Source organism: Lissotriton helveticus, chromosome 3_2 (assembly GCF_964261635.1).
Source record: "Lissotriton helveticus chromosome 3_2, aLisHel1.1, whole genome shotgun sequence".
Taxonomy (NCBI): domain Eukaryota; kingdom Metazoa; phylum Chordata; class Amphibia; order Caudata; family Salamandridae; genus Lissotriton; species Lissotriton helveticus.
This window is the reverse complement of record NC_136062.1, coordinates 479091604-479114866: the sequence shown is the minus strand read 5'-3', so window position 1 is coordinate 479114866 and position 23263 is coordinate 479091604. Positions and strand designations below refer to the sequence as shown.

Below are 23263 nucleotides of genomic sequence, written 5' to 3'. Positions count from 1 at the left end.
AGATGCTCACGTGAGACCAGGTACAAGGTGTCGCCGGTAGTGAGTTTAGAAGATGCTCACATGAGACCAGATACAAGGTGTCACCTGTAGTGAGTTTAGAAGATGCTCACGTGAGACCAGGTACAAGGTGTCGCCGGTAGTGAGTTTAGAAGATGCTCATGTGATCCAAGGTGTCGCCGGTAGTGAGTTCAGAAGATGCTCACGTGAGACTAGGTACAAGGTGTCGCCGGTAGTGAGTTTAGAAGATGCTCACATGAGACTAGGTACAAGGTGTCGCCGGTAGTGAGTTTAGAAGATGCTCACGTGAGACCAGGTACAAGGTGTCGCCGGTAGTGAGTTTAGAAGATGCTCACATGAGACCAGATACAAGGTGTCACCTGTAGTGAGTTTAGAAGATGCTCACGTGAGACCAGGTACAAGGTGTCGCCGGTAGTGAGTTTAGAAGATGCTCATGTGATCCAAGGTGTCGCCGGTAGTGAGTTCAGAAGATGCTCACGTGAGACTAGGTACAAGGTGTCGCCGGTAGTGAGTTTAGAAGATGCTCACATGAGACTAGGTACAAGGTGTCGCCGGTAGTGAGTTCAGAAGATGCTCACGTGAGACCAGGTACAAGGTGTCGCCGGTAGTGAGTTTAGAAGATGCTCATGTGATCCAAGGTGTCGCCGGTAGTGAGTTCAGAAGATGCTCACGTGAGACTAGGTACAAGGTGTCGCCGGTAGTGAGTTTAGAAGATGCTCACATGAGACTAGGTACAAGGTGTCGCCGGTAGTGAGTTTAGAAGATGCTCACGTGAGACCAGGTACAAGGTGTCGCCGGTAGTGAGTTTAGAAGATGCTCATGTGAGACCAGGTACAAGGTGTCACCTGTAGTGAGTTTAGAAGATGCTCACATGAGACCAGGTACAAGGTGTCGCCGGTAGTGAGTTTAGAAGATGCTCATGTGAGACCAGGTACAAGGTGTCACCTGTAGTGAGTTTAGAAGATGCTCATGTGATCCAAGGTGTCGCCGGTAGTGAGTTCAGAAGATGCTCACGTGAGACTAGGTACAAGGTGTCGCCGGTAGTGAGTTTAGAAGATGCTCACATGAGACTAGGTACAAGGTGTCGCCGGTAGTGAGTTTAGAAGATGCTCACATGAGACCAGGTACAAGGTGTCGCCGGTAGTGAGTTTAGAAGATGCTCACATGAGACTAGGTACAAGGTGTCGCCGGTAGTGAGTTTAGAAGATGCTCACGTGAGACCAGGTACAAGGTGTCGCCGGTAGTGAGTTTAGAAGATGCTCACATGAGACCAGATACAAGGTGTCACCTGTAGTGAGTTTAGAAGATGCTCACGTGAGACCAGGTACAAGGTGTCGCCGGTAGTGAGTTTAGAAGATGCTCACGTGAGACCAGGTACAAGGTGTCGCCGGTAGTGAGTTTAGAAGATGCTCACATGAGACCAGATACAAGGTGTCACCTGTAGTGAGTTTAGAAGATGCTCACGTGAGACCAGGTACAAGGTGTCGCCGGTAGTGAGTTTAGAAGATGCTCATGTGATCCAAGGTGTCGCCGGTAGTGAGTTCAGAAGATGCTCACGTGAGACTAGGTACAAGGTGTCGCCGGTAGTGAGCTTAGAAGATGCTCACATGAGACTAGGTACAAGGTGTCGCCGGTAGTGAGTTTAGAAGATGCTCACATGAGACCAGGTACAAGGTGTCGCCGGTAGTGAGTTTAGAAGATGCTCACGTGAGACCAGGTACAAGGTGTCGCCGGTAGTGAGTTTAGAAGATGCTCACATGAGACTAGGTACAAGGTGTCGCCGGTAGTGAGTTTAGAAGATGCTCATGTGAGACCAGGTACAAGGTGCCGCCGGTAGTGAGTTTAGAAGATGCTCACATGAGACCAGATACAAGGTGTCACCTGTAGTGAGTTTAGAAGATGCTCACGTGAGACCAGGTACAAGGTGTCGCCGGTAGTGAGTTTAGAAGATGCTCACGTGAGACCAGGTACAAGGTGTCGCCGGTAGTGAGTTTAGAAGATGCTCACGTGAGACCAGGTACAAGGTGTCGCCGGTAGTGAGTTTAGAAGATGCTCATGTGATCCAAGGTGTCGCTGGTAGTGAGTTCAGAAGATGCTCACGTGAGACCAGGTACAAGGTGTCGCCGGTAGTGAGTTTAGAAGATGCTCACATGAGACTAGGTACAAGGTGTCGCCGGTAGTGAGTTTAGAAGATGCTCACGTGAGACCAGGTACAAGGTGTCGCCGGTAGTGAGTTTAGAAGATGCTCATGTGAGACCAGGTACAAGGTGTCGCCGGTAGTGAGTTTAGAAGATGCTCACGTGAGACCAGGTACAAGGTGTCACCTGTAGTGAGTTTAGAAGATGCTCACATGAGACTAGGTACAAGGTGTCGCCGGTAGTGAGTTTAGAAGATGCTCACGTGAGACTAGGTACAAGGTGTCGCCGGTAGTGAGTTTAGAAGATGCTCATGTGATCCAAGGTGTCGCCGGTAGTGAGTTTAGAAGATGCTCACGTGAGACTAGGTACAAGGTGTCGCCGGTAGTGAGTTTAGAAGATGCTCACATGAGACTAGGTACAAGGTGTCGCCGGTAGTGAGTTTAGAAGATGCTCACGTGAGACTAGGTACAAGGTGTCGCCGGTAGTGAGTTTAGAAGATGCTCATGTGATCCAAGGTGTCGCCGGTAGTGAGTTCAGAAGATGCTCACGTGAGACTAGGTACAAGGTGTCGCCGGTAGTGAGTTTAGAAGATGCTCACATGAGACTAGGTACAAGGTGTCGCCGGTAGTGAGTTTAGAAGATGCTCACGTGAGACCAGGTACAAGGTGTCGCCGGTAGTGAGTTTAGAAGATGCTCACATGAGACCAGATACAAGGTGTCACCTGTAGTGAGTTTAGAAGATGCTCACGTGAGACCAGGTACAAGGTGTCGCCGGTAGTGAGTTTAGAAGATGCTCATGTGATCCAAGGTGTCGCCGGTAGTGAGTTCAGAAGATGCTCACGTGAGACTAGGTACAAGGTGTCGCCGGTAGTGAGTTTAGAAGATGCTCACATGAGACTAGGTACAAGGTGTCGCCGGTAGTGAGTTTAGAAGATGCTCACGTGAGACCAGGTACAAGGTGTCGCCGGTAGTGAGTTTAGAAGATGCTCACATGAGACCAGATACAAGGTGTCACCTGTAGTGAGTTTAGAAGATGCTCACGTGAGACCAGGTACAAGGTGTCGCCGGTAGTGAGTTTAGAAGATGCTCATGTGATCCAAGGTGTCGCCGGTAGTGAGTTCAGAAGATGCTCACGTGAGACTAGGTACAAGGTGTCGCCGGTAGTGAGTTTAGAAGATGCTCACATGAGACTAGGTACAAGGTGTCGCCGGTAGTGAGTTCAGAAGATGCTCACGTGAGACCAGGTACAAGGTGTCGCCGGTAGTGAGTTTAGAAGATGCTCATGTGATCCAAGGTGTCGCCGGTAGTGAGTTCAGAAGATGCTCACGTGAGACTAGGTACAAGGTGTCGCCGGTAGTGAGTTTAGAAGATGCTCACATGAGACTAGGTACAAGGTGTCGCCGGTAGTGAGTTTAGAAGATGCTCACGTGAGACCAGGTACAAGGTGTCGCCGGTAGTGAGTTTAGAAGATGCTCATGTGAGACCAGGTACAAGGTGTCACCTGTAGTGAGTTTAGAAGATGCTCACATGAGACCAGGTACAAGGTGTCGCCGGTAGTGAGTTTAGAAGATGCTCATGTGAGACCAGGTACAAGGTGTCACCTGTAGTGAGTTTAGAAGATGCTCATGTGATCCAAGGTGTCGCCGGTAGTGAGTTCAGAAGATGCTCACGTGAGACTAGGTACAAGGTGTCGCCGGTAGTGAGTTTAGAAGATGCTCACATGAGACTAGGTACAAGGTGTCGCCGGTAGTGAGTTTAGAAGATGCTCACATGAGACCAGGTACAAGGTGTCGCCGGTAGTGAGTTTAGAAGATGCTCACATGAGACTAGGTACAAGGTGTCGCCGGTAGTGAGTTTAGAAGATGCTCACGTGAGACCAGGTACAAGGTGTCGCCGGTAGTGAGTTTAGAAGATGCTCACATGAGACCAGATACAAGGTGTCACCTGTAGTGAGTTTAGAAGATGCTCACGTGAGACCAGGTACAAGGTGTCGCCGGTAGTGAGTTTAGAAGATGCTCACGTGAGACCAGGTACAAGGTGTCGCCGGTAGTGAGTTTAGAAGATGCTCACATGAGACCAGATACAAGGTGTCACCTGTAGTGAGTTTAGAAGATGCTCACGTGAGACCAGGTACAAGGTGTCGCCGGTAGTGAGTTTAGAAGATGCTCATGTGATCCAAGGTGTCGCCGGTAGTGAGTTCAGAAGATGCTCACGTGAGACTAGGTACAAGGTGTCGCCGGTAGTGAGTTTAGAAGATGCTCACATGAGACTAGGTACAAGGTGTCGCCGGTAGTGAGTTTAGAAGATGCTCACATGAGACCAGGTACAAGGTGTCGCCGGTAGTGAGTTTAGAAGATGCTCACGTGAGACCAGGTACAAGGTGTCGCCGGTAGTGAGTTTAGAAGATGCTCACATGAGACTAGGTACAAGGTGTCGCCGGTAGTGAGTTTAGAAGATGCTCATGTGAGACCAGGTACAAGGTGCCGCCGGTAGTGAGTTTAGAAGATGCTCACATGAGACCAGATACAAGGTGTCACCTGTAGTGAGTTTAGAAGATGCTCACATGAGACCAGGTACAAGGTGCCGCCGGTAGTGAGTTCAGAAGATGCTCACATGAGACCAGGTACAAGGTGTCGCCGGTAGTGAGTTTAGAAGATGCTCACATGAGACCAGATACAAGGTGTCACCTGTAGTGAGTTTAGAAGATGCTCACGTGAGACCAGGTACAAGGTGTCGCCGGTAGTGAGTTTAGAAGATGCTCACGTGAGACCAGGTACAAGGTGTCGCCGGTAGTGAGTTTAGAAGATGCTCACGTGAGACCAGGTACAAGGTGTCGCCGGTAGTGAGTTTAGAAGATGCTCATGTGATCCAAGGTGTCGCTGGTAGTGAGTTCAGAAGATGCTCACGTGAGACCAGGTACAAGGTGTCGCCGGTAGTGAGTTTAGAAGATGCTCACATGAGACTAGGTACAAGGTGTCGCCGGTAGTGAGTTTAGAAGATGCTCACGTGAGACCAGGTACAAGGTGTCGCCGGTAGTGAGTTTAGAAGATGCTCATGTGAGACCAGGTACAAGGTGTCGCCGGTAGTGAGTTTAGAAGATGCTCACGTGAGACCAGGTACAAGGTGTCACCTGTAGTGAGTTTAGAAGATGCTCACATGAGACTAGGTACAAGGTGTCGCCGGTAGTGAGTTTAGAAGATGCTCACGTGAGACTAGGTACAAGGTGTCGCCGGTAGTGAGTTTAGAAGATGCTCATGTGATCCAAGGTGTCGCCGGTAGTGAGTTTAGAAGATGCTCACGTGAGACTAGGTACAAGGTGTCGCCGGTAGTGAGTTTAGAAGATGCTCACATGAGACTAGGTACAAGGTGTCGCCGGTAGTGAGTTTAGAAGATGCTCACGTGAGACTAGGTACAAGGTGTCGCCGGTAGTGAGTTTAGAAGATGCTCACGTGAGACTAGGTACAAGGTGTCGCCGGTAGTGAGTTTAGAAGATGCTCACATGAGACTAGGTACAAGGTGTCGCCGGTAGTGAGTTTAGAAGATGCTCACATGAGACCAGATACAAGGTGTCGCCGGTAGTGAGTTTAGAAGATGCTCACATGAGACTAGGTACAAGGTGTCGCCGGTAGTGAGTTTAGAAGATGCTCACATGAGACTAGGTACAAGGTGTCGCCGGTAGTGAGTTTAGAAGATGCTCACATGAGACCAGATACAAGGTGTCACCTGTAGTGAGTTTAGAAGATGCTCACATGAGACTAGGTACAAGGTGTCGCCGGTAGTGAGTTTAGAAGATGCTCACGTGAGACTAGGTACAAGGTGTCGCCGGTAGTGAGTTTAGAAGATGCTCATGTGATCCAAGGTGTCGCCGGTAGTGAGTTTAGAAGATGCTCACGTGAGACTAGGTACAAGGTGTCGCCGGTAGTGAGTTTAGAAGATGCTCACATGAGACTAGGTACAAGGTGTCGCCGGTAGTGAGTTTAGAAGATGCTCACATGAGACTAGGTACAAGGTGTCGCCGGTAGTGAGTTTAGAAGATGCTCACATGAGACCAGGTACAAGGTGTCGCCGGTAGTGAGTTTAGAAGATGCTCACATGAGACTAGGTACAAGGTGTCGCCGGTAGTGAGTTTAGAAGATGCTCACATGAGACCAGATACAAGGTGTCGCCGGTAGTGAGTTTAGAAGATGCTCACATGAGACTAGGTACAAGGTGTCGCCGGTAGTGAGTTTAGAAGATGCTCACGTGAGACCAGGTACAAGGTGTCGCCGGTAGTGAGTTTAGAAGATGCTCACGTGAGACCAGGTACAAGGTGTCACCTGTAGTGAGTTTAGAAGATGCTCATGTGAGACCAGGTACAAGGTGTCACCTGTAGTGAGTTTAGAAGATGCTCACGTGAGACCAGGTACAAGGTGTCGCCGGTAGTGAGTTTAGAAGATGCTCACATGAGACCAGATACAAGGTGTCGCCGGTAGTGAGTTTAGAAGATGCTCACGTGAGACCAGGTACAAGGTGTCACCTGTAGTGAGTTTAGAAGATGCTCACGTGAGACCAGGTACAAGGTGTCGCCGGTAGTGAGTTTAGAAGATGCTCACGTGAGACCAGGTACAAGGTGTCGCCGGTAGTGAGTTTAGAAGATGCTCATGTGAGACCAGGTACCAGGTGTCACCTGTAGTTTGCTCAGAGGACACTCGTGTAAGCTCGAGTACAAGGATTTACTCTTGCTCTTGTAATACTTTATTCGATAAAATATATCATAAAAGTACAGACATTAAACATTTACAAGGGTTTACACGTTGCCAGCTTTCCCCGGGCGTCCAGGGCAGGCCACCGCGCCACCGCCTACCATAGACCCAAGCCTTTCACTTTCTTCACAGGAACAGGATGTAAATAACCCATGGAAGGCGTCATTACAGGTTTCTCATTGGCCAGCTGCAATACCTACTCGCCAACATTGTGGCCTTACTGGTGACGAGGTTTAGACAGCCAATGGAAACACAGTATAAAACTTTAGACCATATATCCCCTGTGAGGGGGGGCCTTCACTCCACACCACCGATGGGCGGGGGGACTCCAGCCCCCTCCACAAAGCGACGCTGTGTGTGCTTAAGATGACACTAGGGCCTAGATGTATCAAGATTCCATTTTGCGAATCTTAAATAGCGATTTTTAGCGAATCGCTATTTAAGATTCGCAAAATGGAATGTATGTAAAAAATCGCTTTTTTTTAGCGATTCCTTATTAACCTTTATTTGCGAATTCGCATTTTGCGAATTCGCAAATAAGGAATAATTTCCCATGCATTCCTATGGGCCAGGAGGCCCTTAGGAATGATTGTGAAGTAATTCTCAAATTGCGAATTCGCAATTTGCTAATCGCAATTTGAGAATTATTTCAAGGGTGCAGGGGTGTCTCATGGACACCCTGCTGCACCCCTGAAACTTACATGTGTGTGCATATGGCACACATACATGCCCTATGGGCATGTATGTGTGTCACATGCCACCTTCAAAATTGTCATATTTTGGTTTTTGAAAGGATATCGCAAATTAACACAAACCTCAAATTGGTGTTAATTTGCGATTCCTTAACCTGAATTCGCAATGTAAAAAAATTTCATACATGGCATTTAAGGAATCGCAAAATTGCGATTCCTTAAATGCTTAAGCAAAATAAGGAATCGCAATTTTTTGCGATTCCTTATTTTGCTAATTTCTAATACATCCCAAAAGATGCAAAATGTCCGTTTGCGATTCGTTAAGGCCGAAATTCTGCGAATTTCGGCCTTAACGAATCGCAAAAGGCTTGATACATCTAGGCCTAGGTGTGTGGAGCGCCTACATTCCTAACTCTGCTCCAAGAGCTGCATGCGCTGCTGGAATCTGACGCCTGCGTTTATGTTTCCCGCCAAAACCGTAATGAATGGGAATTAATGTGCCTGCGAAAGTAAACCTTCCACACAACCTGGAGGTTGCTTTCATTTAGGAACGAACCTTACAAAATATTCGAACGCATGTGAAGGATATATATAGGTTCGGAGGTTTACTTTGTATCAACTCGTCGACGTTTTAACGGTGTTAATTAGTTTGCAAAGCCTGCAGCTGGTCGACCAAAAAATCGAATGTGCCATTCAATTTAAGTTTAGTGCAACGTTCCTGAGGGATCTTTGCCCCTTTCCTATAAAAAGCTCCTGTCAATGGGTGGCAAACATTTTACTTGAAAATAAGCGCACACTTTCTTGCTCTTCGTATAACTTGTAGTAACACAAAGAAGGCAGCCTTGTGAAGTCTGGGCCAGCCAATCACCGCTCTGCTCAGGAGCAGCTTTGGTCTGGAGGGAGGTGGCGTCCGGGAGCGGGTAACATCTTAGGGAGGGGGGTGGGGTCACTTTACAAGCCACTTTAGAGCATCGCAATGCGGGGCCCTGGACAATGGCTGACCCCCCTGTGGCCCCTGAGGATGGGAACCAGGCCCTGGTGAAAGGCGCCGTGGGGGAGGGGCGGGGACAGGGTCTGAGGGGGTCACGCCCCCCGGGGCAGAGGAGAATGACTTCTGGCAGGTATATCACCCCCTAAGCCCCTCCCCTGGTGTTAATGAGCACCCCCCCGCCCACATGGCATTTACATGACTTCCTGACCCCATGTTCTATCCGGACCGCGTGCAGACCACCCCCCCCCCTCCCCTCCGCTCCCACCCCCAGCTGCAGGGCAGGACTCACTGCCGACCAGGGGACGTGCAGCTCGGTGGAGGGGCTCTTGTGGTGCCCCCCACAGCCCTAAAGATGAGGCTGCAGCTTCCATTACCACTGGGGTCTAGGTGCAGGGGCAGATCACCACTGGCAGAGATCACCACTGACAGATCACCACTGGCAGATCACCACTGGCAGATCACCACTGGCAGGGATCACCACTGGCAGATCACCTCTGACAGAGATCGTCACTGGCAGAGGTCACCACTGACAGATCACCTCTGACAGAGATCGTCACTGGCAGAGGTCACCACTGACAGATCACCTCTGACAGAGATCGTCACTGGCAGAGATCACCACTGGCAGAGGTCACCACTGGCAGAGGTCACCACAGGCAGATCACCACTGACAGAGATCGTCACTGGCAGAGATCACTACTGACAGAGATCACCACTGACAGATCACCACTGACAGGGATCACCACTGGCAGGGATCACCACTGGCAGAGATCACCTCTGACAGATCACCTCTGACAGATCACCTCTGACAGAGATCATCACTGGCAGAGGTCACCACTGACAGATCACCTCTGACCGAGATCGTCACTGGCAGAGATCACCACTGACAGAGATCACCACTGGCAGAGGTCACCACTGGCAGAGATCACCACAGGCAGATCACCACTGACAGAGATCGTCACTGACAGAGATCACCACTGACAGATCACCACTGACAGATCACCACTGACAGAGATCACCACTGACAGAGATTACCACTGACAGAGATTACCACTGACAGATCACCACTGACAGCGATCACCACTGACAGAGGTCACCACTGACAGAGGTCACCACTGGCAGATCACCACTGACAGATCACAACTGGCAGAGATTGTCACTGCCAGAGATCACCACAGACACATCACACTGACAGAAGTCACCACTGATAGATCACAACTGGCCTCTTGGAGCAGGGGCAGATCACCACTGGTAGAAATCTCCACTGACAGAGGTAACCACTTACAGATCACCACTGACAGGGATCACCGCTGACAGTTGACCACTGACAGAGATCACCACTGACAGAGGTCACCACTGGCAGCGATCACCACTGGCAGATCACCACTGACAGATCACCACTGACAGGGATCACCACTGGCAGAGATCACCTCTGACAGATCACCTCTGACAGATCACCTCTGACAGAGATCATCACTGGCAGAGGTCACCACTGACAGATCACCTCTGACCGAGATCGTCACTGGCAGATCACCACTGGCAGGGATCACCACTGGCAGAGATCACCACTGACAGATCACCTCTGACAGAGATCGTCACTGGCAGAGGTCACCACTGACAGATCACCTCTGACAGAGATCGTCACTGGCAGAGATCACCACTGACAGAGATCACCACTGGCAGAGGTCACCACTGGCAGAGGTCACCACAGGCAGATCACCACTGACAGAGATCGTCACTGGCAGAGATCACTACTGACAGAGATCACCACTGACAGATCACCACTGACAGATCACCACTGACAGAGATTACCACTGACAGAGATTACCACTGACAGAGATTACCACTGACAGATCACCACTGACAGCGATCACCACTGACAGCGATCACCACTGACAGAGGTCACCACTGACAGAGGTCACCACTGGCAGATCACCACTGACAGATCACAACTGGCAGAGATTGTCACTGCCAGAGATCACCACAGACAGATCACACCGACAGAAGTCACCACTGATAGATCACAACTGGCCTCTTGGAGCAGGGGCAGATCACCACTGGTAGAAATCTCCACTGACAGAGGTAACCACTTACAGATCACCACTGACAGGGATCACCGCTGACAGTTGACCACTGACAGAGATCACCACTGACAGAGGTCACCACTGTCAGCGATCACCACTGGCAGATCACCACTGACAGAGATCACCGCTGACAGATCACCACTGGCAGAGATCACCACTGACATAGGTCACCACTGGCAGAGATCACCACTGGCAGAGATCACCACTGGCAGAGGTCACCACTGGCAGATCACCTCTGACAGAGATCGTCACTGGCAGAGATCACCACTGGCAGAGGTCACCACTGGCAGAGGTCACCACTGGCAGAGATCACCACAGGCAGATCACCACAGGCAGATCGTCACTGGCAGAGATCACTACTGACAGAGATCACTACTGACAGAGATCACCACTGACAGAGATCACCACTGACAGATCACCACGGACAGATCACCAGTGACAGAGATCACCGCTGACAGAGATTACCACTGACAAGAGATTACCACTGACAGATCACCACTGACAGCGATCACCACTGACAGAGGTCACCACTGACAGAGGTCACCACTGACAGATCACCACTGACAGAGGTCACCACTGGCAGATCACCACTGATAGATCACAACTGGCAGAGATTGTCACTGCCAGAGATCACCACAGACAGATCACCACCGACAGAAGTCACCACTGATAGATCACAACCGGCCTCTTGGAGCAGGGGCAGATCACCACTGGTAGAAATCTCCACTGACAGAGGTAACCACTTACAGATCACCACTGACAGGGATCACCGCTGACAGTTGACCACTGGCAGATCACCACTGACAGAGATCACCGCTGACAGATCACCACTGGCAGGGATCACCACCGACACCACTGGCAGAGATCACCACTGACAGTGGTCACCACTGGCAGAGATCACCACTGACATAGGTCACCATTGGCAGAGATCACCACTGACAGATCACCACTGACTGTGGTCCCCACTGGCAGAGATCACCACTGGCAGAGATCACCACTGACAGTGGTCACCACTGGCAGAGATCACCACTGAACCATCACCACTGACAGTGGTCACCACTGGCCGTGGTCACCACTGGCCATGGTCACCCCTGACAGATCACCACCGACAGAAGTCACCACTGACAGATCACAACTGGCCTCTTGGAGCAGGGGCAGATCACCACTGGCAGAGATCACCACTGACACAGATCACCACTGACAGATGACCACTGGCAGGGGTCACCACTGGCAGAGATCACCACTGGCAGAGATCACCACTGGCAGAGAATCACTAACAGAGATCACCACTGACAGAGATCACCACTGACAGAGATCACCACTGACAGCGATCACAACAGACAGAGGTCACCACAGACAGAGGTCAACATTGACAGAGATCACCACAGCCAGATAATCACTGGCAGAGATCACCACTGACAGAGATCACCACTGACAGATCACCACTGACAGGGATCACCACTGACAGGGATCACCACTGACAGATCACCACTGACAGATCACCACTGACTGAGATCTCCACCAACAGATATCACCACTGACAGATCACCACGAGAGAGATCACCACTGACAGGGATCACCACGGACAGCAATCACCACAGACAGATCACCATTGACAGAGAGCACCACAGGCAGATCATCACTGGCAGAGATCAGCACCGACAGAGATCACCACTGACAGATCACCATTGACAGAGATCACCACCGACAGAGATCACCACTGACAGTGATCACCACAGACAGAGATCACCACTGACAGATCACCATTGACAGAGATCACCACTGACAGAGATCACCACTGACAGATATCACCACAGACAGATATCACCACCGAGAGAGATCTCCACTGACAGAGATCACCACAGACAGAGATCACCACAGACAGAGATCACCACTGACAGAGATCACCACTGACAGAGATCACCACTGACAGCGATCACCACAGACAGATATCACCACTGACAGATCACCACTGACAGAGATCACCACAGACAGAGATCACCACAGACAGAGATCACCACTGGCAGAGATCACCACTGACAGAGATCACCACAGACAGAGATCACCACAGACAGAGATCACCACAGACAAAGATCACCACTGATAGTGATCACCACAGACAGAGATCACCACAGACAGATATCACCACTGACAGATATCACCACTGACGATCACCACTGACAGATCACCACTGACAGAGATCACCACAGACAGAGATCACCACAGACAGAGATCACCACTGACAGATCACCACTGACCAATCACCACTGAGAGAGATCCCCACAGACAGAGATCACCACAGACAGAGATCACCACAGACAGAGATCACCACTGACAGAGATCACCACTGACAGCGATCACCACTGACAGCGATCACCACAGACAGATATCACCACAGACAGATATCACCACTGACAGATATCACCACTGACGATCACCACTGACAGATCACCACTGACAGAGATCACCACAGACAGAGATCACCACAGACAGATCACCACTGACAGATCACCACTGACCAATCACCACTGAGAGAGATCCCCACAGACAGAGATCACCACAGACAGATCACCACAGACAGAGATCACCACTGACAGAGATCACCACTGACAGCGATCACCACTGACAGCGATCACCACAGACAGATATCACCACTGACAGATCACCACTGACAGATCACCACTGACAGAGATCACCACAGACAGAGATCACCACAGACAGAGATCACCACAGACAGAGATCACCACTGGCAGAGATCACCACTGACAGCGATCACCACTGACAGATCACCACTGACAGATATCACCACTGACGATCACCACTGACAGATCACCACTGACAGATCACCACTGACAGAGATCACCACAGACAGAGATCACCACAGACAGATCACCACTGACCAATCACCACTGAGAGAGATCCCCACTGACAGAGATCACCACAGACAGAGATCACCACTGAGAGAGATCCCCACTGACAGAGATCACCACTGACAGAGATCACCACAGACAGAGATCACCACTGACAGAGATCACCACTGACAGATCACCACTGACAGATCACCACTGACAGAGATCACTGCTGACAGATCACTGCTGACAGATCACCACTGACAGAGATCACTGCTGACAGATCACCACTGACAGAGGTCACCACTGACAGATCGCTACTGACAGATCACCACTGGCCTCTTGGAGCAGGGGCTGATCACCACTGGCAGAGATCACCACTGGCAGAGATCACCACTGACAGAGATCACCACTGGCAGAGATCTCCACTGACAGAGACCACCGCTACCATCTGCAGAGCAGGGGTAGAGATCACCACTAACCATGGGCACAGTATGCGGAGTGGTGCTCCGCGGAGTTCCGAGGAGTTGTAAAAAAAAAATCAGTGTAACTCCGCTCCGCCCAAGCCCAACAAAAACCCCCCCATAAATTCTCTTCTGTCGTCTGTGGCCCGCTGTCCTCTTCGCCGCGGTGTCTCCTTGCAGTCGTCCTCCTCCTCGCGCATGCGCAGTTCCATGTAAGACGTAATACATTGGGGGACGCGAGGAGGAGGATGATGGCAAGAAGGAGACATCACGACAAGGACGGCCCGTAGACGGCAGAAGAGAAAGTAAATGGGGTTTACTTTTTTTTGTGGGGGACTGACTCGGCTGAGGGGTATGGGTGGGTGGAATTTGCGTAGGCATGCTACGCAAAGCTCCGCGAAACGGTCAAATATCTCAGCAAGCACGCAAAAGTTCAGCGAACACACGGAATTGCTTTTTCCCCGTATTCGCAATGCTTTTTCCTGTTTGCGAGCACTGTTTGCGTGCTCGGGGAGAAATATTTTGCGAACACACATTTTGAAAGCACGAACAAGCAAAAAATTCCGCTAAGCTGCGAATCGCGGAATTTTTGGCAATTCCGTGTTCTCCGCGGAACAAGAAATTACGCAAATTCCGCGAGCGGAACAGAATTTTCCATCCAGGTCTACCGAGGGGTATACTCCGCTCTGCGACAGAGTCAGAGTTTTGCCGCAACCTCACATTCCCAGCAGATCGCAGAGTTGGTAAAACTCAGCATATTCCACTGGCGGAGCGGAGTACTCGGCCCGGCTGCTCTGCCGCTGGAGCGAAGTGAACCCATTTCCAGGCATTCAATGAAAGCTTGAATCTCAGATGAAAACACAGGGAGCCAGGAGTTCTTGTCAGGTGTTCTGTTGGTGCCAGAGGCTGGGTGGCCACCGTAGTATTTCCCCAGGACAGTCTCGGAGAGTGAAGCATGACCCCAGGACAGACTCGGCGATGAGGTATGTTTCCAGGACAGACTCGGAGAGTGGAGTATGTCACCAAGACAGACTCGGGGACTGGAGTACGTCCCAAGGACAGACTAGGAGAGTGAAATATGTCCCAAGGACAGCCTCGGAGACCGGAGTTTGTCCACAGGACAGACTCTGAGACCGCAGTGTGTCCCCAGAACAGACTCGGACAGTAAACTATGTCCCCAGGACAGACTCGGAGAGTGGAGTATGTCTGCAGGACAGACTCAGAGAGTGGAGTGTGTCCCCAGGACAGAGACTGGAGTATGTCCCCAGGACATGCTTGTAAACTGAAATATGTCCTAAGGACAGGACAGACTCGCAGTCCGGAGTATGTTCCCAGGACAGACTTGGAGACCAAAGTGTGTCCCCAGAACAGACTCGGGAGTAAAGTATATCTCCAGCACAGACTCTGAGAGTGGAGTGTGTCCCCTGGACAGACTCGGAGACTGGAGTGTGTCTCCAGGAGCGACTTGGAGACTGGAGTATGATCCCAGGACAGACACGGAGTCCAGAGTATGTCCACAGGACAGACTTGGAGACCGCAGTGTGTCCCCAGAACAGACTCGGAGAGTAAAGTATGTTCCCAGGACAGACTCAGAGAGTGGAGCATGTCTCCAGGACAGACCATGAGACTGGAGTATGTTCCCAAGGACAGACTCGGAGACCAGAGTATGTCCACAGGTCAGACTCGGAGAGTGGAGTATGTCTCCAGGACAGACTCTGAGAGTGGAGTGTGTCCCCTGGACAGACTCGGAGAGTGAAGTATGTCCCCAGAACAGAATTGGAGGGTGAAGCATGTCCCCAGGACTGACTTGGAGACTGAAGTATTTATTTATTTATTTGAAAAGTTTTATACAGCGATTCAAGCCCCAGGGGTAGCAGAGCGCTTTACATGAGCATTAAGATTCTAGTCGGTACAGTAGATTCAGCGGGATCGAAGAAAGTATACAGACATTGCACATTTAACAAAAACACTTCTTAAATAAGCAAAATAGACTAACAGATATGCCATGAGTAGAACAAAAATGTAATTGTAGACAATTAACACAGAAACAATAAAAAAGGCAAGGGAGCTAAAGAAGGATAGTTTACCCGGGACAAGGCATTCGTTTATGCAGTTAAATAGGATAGGGCTGATCAAACATACATTGTCCGAAACATGCAGCACCGCTCAAATTAGGAAAGTGGGAGAGGGAGAGATCGGGTCCGTTAAGTGAGGAAGCGAAGAAGAATCGAGTGAAATAGGGTGGAGGGGAGCAAAAGAGAGGAGAAGTCGCATAGACTACGGAATTGTGGCCCTCAGCGGACTCCCGCTATCCACAACAGCACCCCTAAGAGCCTCCCTGAACGCTGCCGCGAGACTCATTACTGGCTCAAGAAAACATTTGCATATATCCCCAGACTTAAAGTCCCTAAAATGGCTGCCTTTTGAAGCCAGAATACAGCTAAAAATTGTAGTTATGACACACTCGGCCGTGCACCACAAGGCACCCAACTACCTCGCTCAAAAGTTGTCTATATCAGGAGGTTTGAGATCCAATAGAAGTGCTAAAAATCTACTCCTGAAACCCCGTAGATTCCGGAAAGAAAAAACATACAAGCGCTCCTTCTCAGGAATGGCACCCAGGATCTGGAATGCGCTCCCTCCTGAAACCAGGCGTATCTCCTCCGCTGCACTCTTCAAGAAAGAGGTGAAAACCACCCTTCTGGCCAAGATCTCCTGAACTTTATAGGTGCTGGATCAGAGACTCTGCATTGCTTTGCACCACTGCTCACCTTGTCCTCTGGCACTATACTCCTACTCGATGGTGACACTACTACGCTACTCTCTTACTACCGACCAACATATGATACACTTTGGTTTATTGAATCACCCTCCCGATGCCCCCACCCAGTGTTCTCTCTATCCCAAGAAACTGGTATAAGCCATCCACACATCCAAGGTTTACCTGAACCCTTCTGTAGTGGGATCAATGACTTGTGCCGTCTTATATTACTTGTTTACCTGATTGTATATTGATATGTTTTCTGTACGTTACTGTTATCCTATTATGTTAGTGACTATTATACTGCTCCCATTATCTCTGTTCATTCCTGCTGCCCCTACCCCTGTCTCTGTGAAGCGCTCTGATATCTGTAAGGATCTTGTTCGCACTATATAAAACTTTGAATAAATAAATAAATAAGGGAGCAACGAGTTGGGGAGAATTGAGGAGGAGCTAGAGGTAAGTGTTAAAAGGAGAGAGGGTAGCATTAGAGTGGAGAAAAAAAGTCAAGGAGGGAGAGAGAGGGGAGAAGAGTCGGACAGAAAAAGACTGTCAGGGGGAAATGACTACCGGGGTATGAATAAAGGGTTGAATGCAACGATTACGGACCCAGTATTTGCACAGAAGGTGGGGTTTGAGGTCTTTTTTAAAGCTATGGTACGAGGGGTTGCAGCTCAGGTCTCTGGGGAGGGTATTCCAGATGTTCGAGGCGTTTCCCGAGAAGGAACGGGATTGTGCGGAGCTCCTATTTGATAGGGAGGGACGAGAAGAAGAGCATTAGAGCTTCTCGTCTGCCGGGCGCTGCCCGCTTTTTCAAGTTTGTCGGAGAGATATAGTGGCGTTTGTTGGGGGAGGGGTTTGTGTGTAGTGCAAGCAGTCTTGTATGCAGATCTTCCCTCAACGGGTAGCCAGTTTAGGGCCTTGAGTGATGGGGAGATGTGGTCGAAGCGTTTGCAGTTGGTGATTAGCCTGGCGGCGGAGTTAAGCACAGATCTGAGGGGGGCAAGGTGTGTTTTGGGGATTCCAGTGAGGATAGCATTACCATAGTTAATTTTGGAGAGGACTAGGGATTGGACAACCGATTTAAAGTCATCAGAAGGAATGAAGGGTTTGAGTTTTTTTAGATGCCGGAGGGCATTGTTATGGTGGAGAATATCGGAGTGGGATTTGATCTTGTAGTACAGTTGGGTGTCGTCCGCGTAGAGATGGTAGTTAATTCCTGCTTGTTTCAGAATGAGGGTAAGGGGTTCCATAAAGAGGTTGAAGAGGGAGGGAGAGAGAATGGGGCCCTGGGGTACGCCTAGGGAGACCGACGTGGGGTTGGAGAGGCAGTCCTTGATTTTGAATTGTTGTGTTCTGTATTGGAGAAAGAAGCAGAACCGTTTGAGGGCTAGACCGTTAATGCCGAAACGGGTTTGGAGTGAGTCAAGTAGCGAGTCATGGTTAACTGTATCGAAGGCAGCGGAGAGGTCAAGGAGAATGAGAAGGCAGGTCTCCACATTGTCAAGGAACCGGTGAAGGTCGTCAACAATCTTGAGCATGGCTGTTTCCGTGCGGCATCCTTTTCTGAAACCGTATTGCAACGGGTCAAGTAGGTGGAAATTTGTCGATGTGATTGTCGAGTTGTTGGAAAGCACATTTTTCCAGGATTTTAGATAGCAGTGGGAGGTTCGAAATGGGGAGAAAGTTGTTAGGGTCATTCAGGTCGGCTGATGGGTTTTTGAGGATGGGGGTGATTTGACTGAGCTGTAGAGAGACAGGACAGACTCAGAGACTGGAGTATGTCCCCAGGACAGACTCAGAGAGTAAATTTTGTCCCCAGGACAGACTCAGAGTGTAAATTGTGTCCCCAGGACAGACTTGGAGACTGGAGTGTGTCCCCAGGACAGACACGGAGCCTAGACTATGTCCCCAGGACAGACTCGGAGAGTGGAATCTGTCCCAAGGACAGACTCGGAGAGTGGAGTCTGTCCCAAGGACAGACTCGGAGAGTAAATTATGTCCCCAGGACAGACTCCGAGTGTAAATTGTGTCCCCAGGACAGACTTGGAGACTGGAGTGTGTCCCCAGGACGGACACAGAGCCTAGACTATGTCCCCAGGACAGACTCGGAGAGTGGAATCTGTCCCAAGGCCAGAATCAGAGACTGGAGTATGTCCCCAGGACAGACTCGAAGAGTAAATTGTGTCCCCAGGACAGACTTGGAGACTGGAGTGTGTCCCCAGGACGGACACAGAGCCTAGACTATGTCCCCAGGACAGACTTGGAGACTGGAGTGTGTCCCCAGGACGGACACGGAGCCTAGACTATGTCCCCAGGACAGACTCGGAGAGTGGAATCTGTCCCAAGGCCAGACTCGGAGAGTGGAATCTGTCCCAAGGCCAGACTCGGAGAGTGGAGTCTGTCCCAAGGACAGACTTGGAGAGTGGAGTCTGTTCCCAGGACAGGCTCAGAAAGTGGAGTATGTTCCCAGGACAGACTCAGAGAGTAAATTATGTCCCCAGGACAGACTAGGAGACTGGACTATGTCCCCAGGACAGACTCGTAGAGTGGAGTATGTCCCCAGAACAGACTCAGAGTGTAAATTATGTCCCCAGGACAGACTTGGAGAGTGGAGTCTGTCCCCAGGATAGACTCGGACAGGGAAGTATGTCTCCAGGACAGACTCAGAGAGTGGAGTATGTCCCCAGGACAGGCTCAGAGAGTGGAGAGTGTCCCAAGGACAGACACGGAGCCTGGACTATGTCCCCAGGACAGACTCAGAGAGTGAAATATGTCTCGAGGACTGACTCGCAGACCGGAGTATGTCCCCAGGACGGGCTCGGAGTGTAAATTATTTCCCCAGGACAGACTCGGAGACTGGACTAAATCCCCATGGCAGACTAGGAGAGTGAAGTCTGTCTCCAGGTTAGACTCAGAGAGTGGAATATGTCCCAATGGCAGATTCGGAGACTGACGTATGTCCCAAGATGACCCTGTAATTTGCCTGAGTTAGGACCTAAGATACTGCAGTGTGTCTCAGGGCAGGGCATGAGACTGCGGTGTGTCTCCAGAGCAGGGTATGAGACTGCGTGGTGGGAGCCCTGACACCCCCTCCCTCCCGGGGCTGTCTCTCAGGGCTCGCTGGGGCTTGACACATCTGGACGTAGTCACAGGTCCTGCTGTGGCGGGTGTCCCGACACCCCCCTCCCTCCCTGGGCTGTCTCCCAGCAATCGCTGAGGCTGGACACATCTGGAGGTGTCTCAGGTACTGCTGTGGCGGGTGCCCTGACACCCCCTCCCTCCGCTCTCTCAGGGCTCGCTGGGGCTGTGCACATCTGGAGGTGTCTCAGGTACTGCTATGATGGGTGCCCTGACACCCCCTCCCTGGGCTCTCTCAGGGCTCGCTAGGGCTGGACACATCTGGAGGTAGTCTCAGGTCCTGCTGTGGTGGGTGCCCTGGCCCCCCTCCCTCCCTCTGGTGTCTGGGGGCTCGCTGGGGCTGGACACATCTGAAGGTAGTCTCAGGTACTGCTGTGGTGGGTGCCCAGCCTGACACCCCCTCCCTCCCTCGGCTGTCTCTCAGGGCTCGCTGGGGCTGGACACATCTGGAGGTATTTTCAGGAACTGCCGTGGTGGGTGCCCTGACACCCCCTCCCTCCCTGGGCTGTCTCTCGGGGCTCGCTTGGGCTGGACACATCTGGAGGTAGTCTCAGGTACTGCAGTGGTGGGTGCCCTGACACCCCCTCCCTGGGCTCTCTCACAGCTCGCTGGGGCTGGACACATCTGGAGGTGTCTCAGGTAGGGCTATGACGGGTGCCCTGACACCCCCTCCCTCCCTCGGGTGTCTCTCAGGGCTCGCTGGGGCTGGACACATCTGGAGGTAGTCTCAGGAACTGCCGTGGTGGGTGCCCTGACACCCCCCTCCCTCCCTCGGCTGTCTCTCAGGGCACACTGGGGCTGGACACATCTGGAGGTGTCTCAGGTACTACTGTGGTGGGTGCCCTGACACCCCCCTCCCTCCCTGGGCTGTCTCTCAGGGCTCGCTGGGGCTGGACACATCTGGAGGTGTCTCAGGTACTGCTGTGGTGGGTGCCCTGACACCCCCTCCCTCGTCTCTCTCAGGGCTCGCTGGGGCTGGACACATCTGGACGTAGTCTCAGGTCCTGCTGTGGTGGGTGCCCTGACACCCCCTCCCTCCCTCGGGTGTCTCTCAGGGCTCGCTGGGGCTGGACAGATCTGGAGGTGTCTCAGGTACTGCTGTGGTGGGTGCCCTGACACCCCCTCCCTCCCTGGGCTGTCTCTCGGGGCTCGCTGGGGCTGGACACATCTGGAGGTAGTCTCAGGTACTGCAGTGGTGGGTGCCCTGACACCCCCTCCCTGGGCTCTCTCACAGCTCGCTGGGGCTGGACACATCTGGAGGTGTCTCAGGTAGGGCTATGACGGGTGCCCTGACACCCCCTCCCTCCCTCGGGTGTCTCTCAGGGCTCGCTGGGGCTGGACACATCTGGAGGTATTCTCAGGAACTGCCGTGGTGGGTGCCCTGACACCCCCTCCCTCCCTCGGCTGTCTCTCAGGGCTCGCTGGGGCTGTGCACATCTGGAGGTGTCTCAGGTACTACTGTGGTGGGTGCCCTGACACCCCCTCCCTCCCTCGGCTGTCTCTCAGGGCTCGCTGGGGCTGTGCACATCTGGAGGTGTCTCAGGTACTGCTATGGTGGGTGCCCTCACACCCCCTCCCTCGTCTCTCTCAGGGCTCGCTGGGGCTGGACACATCTGGATGTAGTCTCAGGTACTGCAGTGGTGGGTGCCCTGACACCCCCTGCCTGGGCTCTCTCAGGGCACACTGGGGCTGGACACATCTGGAGGTGTCTCAGGTACTGCTGTGGTGGGTGCCCTGACACCCCCTCCCTCCCTCGGGTGTCTGGGGGCTCGCTGGGGCTGGACACATCTGGAGGTAGTCTCAGGTACTGCAGTGGTGGGTGCCCTGACACCCCCTCCCTCCCTCGGGTGTCTAGGGGCTCGCTGGGGCTGGACACATCTGGAGGTGTCTCAGGTACTGCTGTGGTGGGTGCCCTGACACCCCCTCCCTCCCTCGGGTGTCTGGGGGCTCGCTGGGGCTGGACACATCTGGAGGTAGTCTCAGGTACTGCAGTGGTGGGTGCCCTCACACCCCCTCCCTCGTCTCTCTCAGGGCTCGCTGGGGCTGGACACATCTGGACGTAGTCTCAGGTCCTGCTGTGGTGGGTGCCCTGACACCCCCTCCCTCCCTCGGCTCTCTCAGGGCTCGCTGGGGCTGGACACATCTGGAGGTGTCTCAGGTACTGCAGTGGTGGGTGCCCTGACACCCCCTCCCTCCCTCGGCTCTCTCAGGGCTCGCTGGGGCTGGACACATCTGGATGTAGTCTCATGTACTGCAGAGGTGGGTGCCCTGACATCCCCTCCCTCCCTCGGGTGTCTCGGGGCTCGCTGGGGCTGGACACATCTGGAGGTAGTCTCAGGTACTGCTATGACGGGTGCCCTGACACCCCCTCCCTCCCTCCCTTGGCTGTCTCAGGGCTCGCTGGGGCTGGACACATCTGGAGGTAGTCTCAGGTCCTGGGGTGGGGGGTGCCCTGAGCCCCTCCCCTCCTAGGGGTCACTAGGGTCACCCAGACCGACCCCCAGACTCTGCCTCCGATATTCCTTTGGACGCCCCATGACTGCCCCCCGCCCCAGCGCTCTCCCAATCTCAGGGGTCGGACAGACCCCGAGGGGCTCTCACTCAGGCCTCGCTGTGGAGGGGTAGGGGGGTACCCCGAGTCTCTCAGGCACTTACTTGACTGTCTGATGATGTCCTCGACCCGGCTCCTTCGGCTTCTAAGCGCTGCCTCCTGCCTCGATGCTCCCTTCTAGCGCCTCGACGTCTCTTCTAGCGCTGCCTCGATGCTCCCTTCTAGCGCCTCGACGTCTCTTCTAGCGCTCCTTGGTAATCCCTGAGTGCTCCAGGCGCCCACACTCTCGGCTCTGGCTCGGCTGCCTGCGTCCCTCCCAGTCCTTATCTCTCTTTGTGTCCACAGAACTAGTTCAAGCTGGTCAACTATAGGGAAACTTTTCAATTTAACTAGGAGCCTGACGTCACACGTCAGGCTCCGCCCCTTTCAGCCCCCAGCCTCCTCCCCGTCGAGCTGACAACAAAAGGTAGCTTTCCCAAAGTTTGCCAAAGGACCCCTCCCCCCCCTCGAGCCGGCGGAGAGAGGCACCAGTCTCAGCCTCCAGCAGCGAGCAGGAGACCAGAGCAGGCGTCTCAGGGCAGAGCAGGCGTCTCAAGCCAGAGCAGGCGTCTCAGGCCAGAGCAGGCGTCTCAGGCCAGAGCAGGAGTCTCACTGCAGAGCAGGCGTCTCACTACAGAGCTCTGAGGTTCAGCAGGCGTCTCACTGCAGAGCTCTAAGGCCAGAGCAGGCGTCTCAGGCCAGAGCAGGCGTCTCTGCAGAGCTGTGAGGCCAGAGCAGGCGTCTCAGGCCAGAGCAGGACTCTCAATGCAGAGAGCTCAGGCCAGAACAGGCGTCT

General features: G+C 52.4%; 1 protein-coding gene across 1 annotated transcript in view; it reads right to left on the bottom strand.

Annotated features, from left to right (window-relative positions):
* Positions 1–22823, bottom strand: part of MDK (midkine) — a 122985-nt gene extending 100162 nt beyond the window's left edge. Inside the window, exons 1-2 of the mRNA XM_078684408.1 lie at positions 22675–22823; positions 22533–22631 (exon numbers count right to left, since the gene is read on the bottom strand). The gene's annotated coding sequence lies outside the window, so the exon portion shown is untranslated. The remainder of the gene's footprint in view (positions 1–22532; positions 22632–22674) is intronic.
* Positions 22824–23263: the final 440 nt, after the last annotated feature.